The sequence below is a fragment of the Narcine bancroftii genome, chromosome 2, assembly GCF_036971445.1.
Source record: "Narcine bancroftii isolate sNarBan1 chromosome 2, sNarBan1.hap1, whole genome shotgun sequence".
NCBI classification, from domain to species: Eukaryota; Metazoa; Chordata; class Chondrichthyes; order Torpediniformes; family Narcinidae; genus Narcine; species Narcine bancroftii.
The window spans coordinates 320,101,054-320,109,582 of NC_091470.1; positions in this window are offsets into that span (position 1 = coordinate 320,101,054).

Genomic DNA, 8,529 nt, shown 5'->3' on the forward strand with positions numbered 1-8,529 from the left:
ATGGCTCTGAAGCACCATCTCAACAAGAGACCTGGACCAGCAGGGGTCCAGCCCTCTCACCCCGGGCACCCCTGGCCCATCCAAGATCCCCTGGGAGCCAACATCCTCCCTCCATCTCTCCACAGGGCCCCACTCACCGTGGACCTGCACCACAACTAAAACCCCCTCTGCCAGACACCATCCTGCCCACACCACTAGCTGCCCTGGCCACCCCAGACCCAGCCAACCCTCAGGAAGCCCTGCCCCTACCAACTATTGACCAGGAGCCTGTTCCGCAATGGTCCCAGAAGCACAGATGATCACTGGACTGCCTAAACTTGTAGATACTACCCAGCACTGAGGACTCCACCCCCCACCCACACCACCTTCCCCCCACCCCCACTCCGGCCGAAGACTCATTTTAAGAAGGGGGTGAATGTGGTGATTAAACCACTACACTGGCCGCACACCTACCAGCTTACTATAGGGGGAAACCACTGTACCTGCAGGTAGGAAACCTGGGAGGCTGGCCCCACCTCCAGTTGTCAATCACCAGCTCGTATAAAGACTCAAGCCGACCCATTCAGGGAACAATCAGGCATGGAGCCAGCAGAGATACTAAGACTGGTGTACAAAGTTTCAGCTAATTAAACCCTGTTGTAAAGTCTATGGACTTTGCATCAGAATCATTTGCACAGCAGCGCTCACAACCATCACCCCATTACTTACATTTGTTTCCCAATCTGACAGAACCTTAGTTTTTAAATTGTTGTCCTTGTTTTCAATTTCCTCCATGGTCTCATTCTCTCACTATCATCTGTCGATATAATCTCTTCCAGCTCCACAACATACCTGAATCTGGCATGGAAGCTGCAGGTCTCAGAAGAGAAAAAAATTACAAAATCAAGTCCTGATGCCCAAATATCATTGTAACTGTGGACCTGGCTGGAGCCCATAGTTTCAACCCCTAAAGCAAAAGCTGGTAGTTGGCATACTTCAAACACAAGGGGGCCAAAATAAGTGTTCTTGTTTATTTTTCTAAAGGCTCCTTGTGCCAAGATATATAGAAATATTCGTCAAATAAACATTAAAAATGGCCAACCCACCTCTTTCTTGACTTAATGGAGACATGTCATAGGGCAGGTGCCCAACCCAATCACAAGAGGCTGATTGCAATAATTTTAAGGGAAATTTTATTTTTAACTCCTGCTGGATAATTTGCTGAAGCTCAGGAAACCTGGTACCTAAACTAAAGCAAGAAAAGCCAGGTACATGTAAAGTGATTTCACTGCATTCCATATCATCTAGGAGAAGAAATCCAAGCTCCTTCACGTAACCTATATGCATGCTCCTTCCACAATTACATTGTAGTGGCCCTCCGCTGTGGCAATTGGGCCGGCACTCCGGGTGGTGAGCGTGCAGACCATACAGCAGCAGCACTGGCCCCAGCAAGCGAACCTGTGGACGAATGGCTAGGGCAGCGCAAGGCCCAGTGACCCCAAAATGGCTTTGGCCCCACTACACAGCCAACAGACAGGGACAGTGTGCGGGGAAGAAGGTATTGTTATGTAGAAATGTATCCACATGCAGGAAACCTGCTTTTGTTATGCAGCCCATTACACCAGCAAAAGTAGGGAATGGTGGGAACGTGAATGGTATAAAAGTCGGGCTTGAGCTATCAATAAACAAGAGCTATACCTGACTACATTTGTGTGTGTGTCTTCCTTCTGAGTAGCACGTGGATACAATGGTGACCCCAACAGTTTAGACGGCATCTAACCCAACAATGAGAGAGCCGGCAGCAGTCCACACAGTCAACCTCAAGCTGCCGACCTTCTGGACAAATCAGCCACGCATGTGGTTTGATCAGGCTGAGACACAGTTTCAGGCTTGACAAATCACAGCGGAGTCTACCCAGTACTACCACATGGTGAGCACCCTGGACCAGGACACAGCAGTCTGGGTGGCCAACTTCATCCAAGAGCCCCCATCAAAAGGCTCCTACACTGCTTTCAAAGACTTACTAATTGAGACCCTCGGGCTCTCACAGCACAAGAGAGGGGCACGTCTGCGCCACTTGGACAGGCTAGGGGAACAGGCCCACGTCGGCACTAATGAATGGGATGCTGGCCCTCCTTGGAAAGCATGAGCCCTGCATCATGTTTGAGCAGGCATTTCTGAACCAACTGCCTGAGGACATCCAACTGCACCTGGCAGACGCTGACTTCAGCAACCCCCGGAAAGTTGCAGCATGAGTGGACATTCTGTGGGAACAAAAAGAGAGTGTTTGGCATCCATGGGGCTCGTCACTATACCTCACAGCCAGACCCATGCAGACACGTCAAATTAACAGCCCCACAGAAAAGGTGATCCCAATGACCAGTGGTGTTTCTACCATCAGAGATGGGGTTCTGGAGCCCGCTGATGCTAATCACCATGCACGTTCCAGGGAAATGCCGGGGCCAGCCATTGCTAATGGCCACGATGGCTGGTCACCAAGACAGCCTCCTGTATGTTTGGGACTGCCAGTCTGGAAGGCAATTCCTCATGGACACAGGAGCTGAGGTCAGCAACCTTCCTTGTTGAGACAGGACACTATGAACAGGCAGGTGGGCCCCACACTAAGGGCTGCCAACAACAGCACGATCAGGCCCTATGGTACATCCAAGAGGTCTAATTGCAGTTGAGAAGCAGCCTCTTCTTATGGGTGTTCATGTTGGCCGCAGAGGAACAGCCACTCGTTGGGGCAGACTTCCTGCGCGCCCACAGCCTGCTCATGGACCTTAAGGGTCGGAGACTGGTCCAAAGTGGACCTCATGTGGGGATATCATCAGAACCCGGTACACCTCGATGATATCCCCAAGACCGCCATCGTCACCCTGTTTGGCCTGTTCGAACTCCTGCGCATGCCGTTCAGATTGATTAACACCACACAGACCTTCCAGGAGCTGATGGACGTGGTGAGCCGAGACCAGGAAGCACCTTCATCTACTTGGACAACATCCTCATGGCAACCAGGGACCAACAAGAACACCTGTTGCACCTCCACAACCTCTAAACCCGGCAGAGCAAATTCGGACTGACGATCAACCCAGCCAAATGCCATCATTTTCGGGTTGGAGGCCATCAACTTCCTGGGCCATTACCCAGCAAGGTGGAAGCCATCTGGAAGGTTCCTAGGCCCAGCACAACCAGAGGGCTACAGGAGTTCGTGGGAATGATCAACTTCTACCAGAGATTCATCCCCGCGGCACCCAGATCAAGCAGCCCTTGTTCACTCGGATGGTAGGCAAGGCAAATAACATAACATGGGATGAGGAGTCAGCAGAGGCCATTATGAAGGCTAAGGAAGCCCTGGCACATGCCACATTTTTGGCACACCCCAGGGCAGACGCTTCAACGGCCCTGACAGTGGACACCTCAGGAATGGTGATCGGCTGAGTTCTGGAGCAACAGATTGAAGGGAGTTGGCGGCCATTGGCTTTCTTCAGCAAACATCTGAGACCTCCGGAACTGAAGTACAGCACTTTTGATAGAGAACTACTGGGACTATATTTAGCCATCTGCCACTTCAGGTTCTTCCTAGAGGGCAGGTCCTTCACGGCTTTCACAGATCACTGACTTTCACCTTGGCCAAGATCTCGGACCCCTGGTCAGCCCGCCAGCAGTGTCACCTGCCTTATATCTTGGAGTACACTACAGAAGTAAGGCATGTCTCCAGCAAGGACAATGTGGTAGCCGATGCACTATCTATGCGCTATCGAAGGGAGTGAATTTTGTGGCACTGGCAAAGGCGCAGCCAGACGATGCGGAAATGCTCCAGTACAGGACAGCCATATCGGGACTGCAACTCCAGTCAGCACAGGTAACACCAACCTCCTGTGCGATGTGGCCACCAGCCAGGTCAGACCTATCGTCCCAGTGGCTTGGAGATGGCAGGTTTTCTATTCCATCCACAGGCTGGCTCACCCATCCATCAGGACTATGGTCCAACTGGTAGCCAGCAAATACATATGGCATGGATTACAAAAGCAGGTCAGTGGGTGGGCAAAGGCGTGCATGCAGTGCCAAGCAGCCAAGGTGCAGCAGTATACCAAGACCCCACCTCAGCACTTTGAACCTACTGAGCGAAGGTTCAACCACATCCATGTGGAGATAGTGGGACCGCTACCAGTATCACAGGGTTTCTACTACCTGTCCACAATGGTTAACCGCTTAACCAGGTGGCCGAAAACAGTCCCGCTGGAGGACACATCTACAACCTTGTGCCCCACAGCCCTATCTCCTCCTGGGTAGCACATTTTGGAATACTGTGCCACATTACATTGGACACAGGTGACCAGTTCACCTCTAGCCCGTGGTCCAACCATGCCAGCCTGTGGGACGCCCAGCTGCACCACACAATGGCCTATCATCCACAGTCAAATGGGCTGGTGGAGCATTTCCACAGGCACCTCAAGACTGTGCTCATGACCAGACTGCCACAACCTAATTGGGTAGATGAGCTACCATTCATGGCACCCAAGGAGGACCTCAACACCTCTCAGCCTAACTCGTCTATAAAATTCCACTGATGGTCCCAGGGTAATTCATATCATCTCCAGGCATTCAGCAGAATGACTCGGCAGCCCTCCTCCATAAACTATGTGCTCTACCTTCCAGACACGGACACGCAACGACCAACATACCCAAAGACCTGCAGGACTGTGAGTACATTTTCATTCGCATGGACCCACACTGTCCACTGCTGCAGCGGCTGTACAAGGGTCTGTTCTGGGTCATCTGTAACAATGGAGTCACATTCGAGCTGGAGGTCGGAGGCAAGATAGAGGTCTTCACCGTGGACAGGTTAAAGCCAGCACACCTGGACCTGGTTTGCTCAGTCGAGACACCAGCACCACGTAAAAGAGGCAGGCCACCGAAACCTGTAGAGACACTGCCTCAGGGCACCAATGACAATACCACCAGTTCTGGAGGGGTGGGGGGACTCATGTAGGGGCCCGCTATCATGGCAATTGGGCTGGCGATCCTGGCAGCGAGCACAACCAAAAGCAAGCAGACCGTGCAGCAGCAATGGACCCAGCAAGCAAACTGGCGGGCAAATGGATAGGGCAACGTAAGGGCCAGCGACCCCAAAATGGCGCTGGCCCCACTGCACAGCCAACGGACAGAGAGAGCACGCAGGAAAGAAGTATTGTCATGTAGAAATAAACCCACTTTTGTTATGCGGGCCATTACGCCAGCAAAAGGGGGAAACAGTGAGAACGCAAACTATATAAAGTCAGGCTTGAACTCCCAATAAATGAGAGCTATACTTGACTACACTTATGTGTGTGTGTGTCTTTCTTCCGAGTAGCACGCAGCTAAAACATTTTAATTCCTAACCTTTGTTTTAGCCATGGTTGTAAAATTAGCAGTAAGTTGAAAGATCTTCTGATTATTTGCTGTACTTACATCCTAAATTTGTTTTGTTTTAAATTAGAACATCAAGATCACTCTGAACAACAGCATTCAATAAACTCACCCCAAAATGGCTGCAAGACATGTTAAAAGTAGTGATGCACCAACGATACCAGGTTTTCGTTGATCAGAGAGTGTGTAGTATCTGTATGGTTCCTGGCAAACTAATGTTTTAGTAATGAAACTTGTGCAGCAGTTAGGTCATCAGGTCGTAAAGGCACAATCCCCATGGCAACCAAATAGCTGCATCATTTAGCTGCCATGGGAGAGTGGGAGGCTGCAGGGTGGAGGGTCTTTGTAAGTGTATGGGGAGCCTACAGTAGGTTTTGTATAAGAATATTACACTGCCAGAGACCCATGTTTGAATCTGGTGTGGTCTGTGAGGAGTTTATACGTGCTCCCCATAACCTGTGTCAGCTTTCTCCCAGTGCACGGGTTTTCTCCCACCCTTCAAAATGTACAAAGTTGGTAGACTAATTGGGTGTAATAGGACATCAGGAGCTTTGTGGGCCAGAAGGGCCTTCTACCATGATGTATCAATAAAACTATATATTAATTAAATAAATTACTGTGTGAAACATTAAGCTGAATCTTTCATTCTGTAATGATTGTCTTCAGTAGATGCATGCCTAATGCCTACAAAAATAGCACCCATGCCAACATGAAACTTGAATGGGATCCCCATATAGTGCAATTGAATACAGATATAAATTCAAACATAATTTATTATGGGTAAAATTGAAATTAAAAAACCATAAGACATGGAAGCAGAATTAAGCTGCTGTAGTTTTTCTCTCAATCTCAGGATCTGAAGCTAATGTGCCCTTCTCACAACTTTCTTTCTTGCCAACCTTTATATTGCCCGCAGACTAAATAGGAATACAATTCCTTCACCTAAATTAACAGCATACATTATAAAAGATGAGGCACCCCTTAGTTTTGACCCCTGTTGCATACAACTAGATGTAATTTACCAACCTGAAAATATCAGTTATTAAATATCTTCCATATTGATATATTATCATCAATAGCACGGTTTTATCTCATACAAGCTGTATAACCTATTCTTTTTACATCATCCTTTGCTAAATTAACCTTCACCTAGACACTCCCAATAGCATAAATTTAAATTTAGACACACAGCACTGTGGCAGGCCATTTCAGCCCAAGAGTCTGTGTCGCCCATTTTACACCCAATTAACCTACACCCCTGGTATGTTTCGAACAGTGGGAGAAAACTGGAACCCAGGGAAAGCCCACGCAGACACAGGGAGAGCATAGAAACTCTTTGCAGTTAGCGGAGGACTCAAACCCTGTTCCCATCAGCGGCACTGTAAAGGCATTGCACTAACCATTACGCCAACCATGCCTCTCTAACCTCACAACCTCTTAATGCTCTCCTTTAATATTCAGTTTTATGCCCTTTCTTTTCCCAGTACAGCAATTTACAAAAGTAATTTTCCTTCTGTTTCGCTAATTTGTCAACACCGAGAAGTAATGCATCCTTGTTTCCTGAGTTTGTAGCAAGTTAAACATGATAAAAGGAAAGAAAGAGGAACTCATTTACCATTGTAACGATTGTGTTAACAGCATACTATATTAATGAAACTCATTTTCAATAAGGTAAATATAAACTGTCCATTGTCAGCTAAATGTAGCAAAGACTATTAACAGCGTAGCCAAAAGAATAATTCAAACAGATTGTTTTTTTATTACATCTATGCAATAATCACATTGCTGTTTTACAGGCACAGCAGAGAAAATACAAATTTGCACATTCCCACACACATGTTCTGTATCTAGATGTTCCAGCTGATTTGAAATGCAGTGTTATATCCTATCAGGCCATAAAAGCAAATGTCCTGTTCATGGAATTTTCAGAAATACAAATTGTACTTGTTCTCATTCCATTTATGATTATCTTTTTAAAATCCTTTTAATATTTAATGCTCATGTTTTTCAGGTACCCTTTCTCTAGGATAATCAGAAATATCAATCTTTCCAGAATTTGGTGGTTAAGTACAATGAAAGCAGCGGGGAACTGTTCTTTCGTCATTGTACCACATACTGTCAGGGATATTGGGTCAAACTGCAGGAGAGTAGGAATACACAGCTGAACTGGCTTTGTATTAAGATGGTGGCCCTTAATGAGGAATTGGAATGAAGCCTTTGGTAGATTTTCAACATAATGAAAACTCATTTCAAGATAATATTAATGGGTAATTCACAATTATCACTGCTTCTGCTAAAAATATCAAGTGGGTAAATTTGTCCAAATGCTGACATATTTTCATTAAAATAACCTCAATTTAAATATGTTAAATACCAATGGGGAGTTCATTGGGAGCAGCTGCTGTCAGGCAAACCCACAACTGACATGTGGGAGTTGTTGAAGAACCAACTAATTATGAGCCCAAGATTGGCAGGTTTCTGTGCAAGGGAAGTTCAGGGTGGTAAGGTGAGAGCACCTTGGATGTTGAGCAAGGATGTGAATTTAGTTAAAGCAAAAGGAGGTATACACAAGTTTCAGTGAGCTACGATCAGACATGCTCTGGAGGAAAATAAAGACTGCCAAGAAAATGGGCTTATAGGAAGACTAAAAGGGGCATTAAAATTCTTGAGCTGAGCAGAATTAAAATGCATTACATTTTATATTTACATTAAAAACAAGAGGATGACTAGGAAGAAGATATAACCACTCAAAGACAAAGGACATGAAAAGAGTAGAGAAATATGAGGATCACAGTTGACTTGGATGAGTTGGGCAACACTAATTCCATGACTCTGTGACTTGAAGGTTTATCTTTGACGTGAAGATTACTTTTAACCCATGGCTGTAACAGCAAACCAGAAAGGGCCACTACTGAGCACATTGGCTTATTTGGTACTGACTAACTGGGCTGAGGAACCTTGTTTCATGCTGTACTGTTCTAAGGATAGAGAAGAGGACATTTGTCTCAGACTTGGTCTATCAGAAATCATATTTCAATCTTTTGAGAATACTGATAAAGTTCAGCAATTTTAATTAGCATATATTGTAATTTCCATGAAACATTTCACCTACCATCCTTCTTGAAACATTTATCGGTG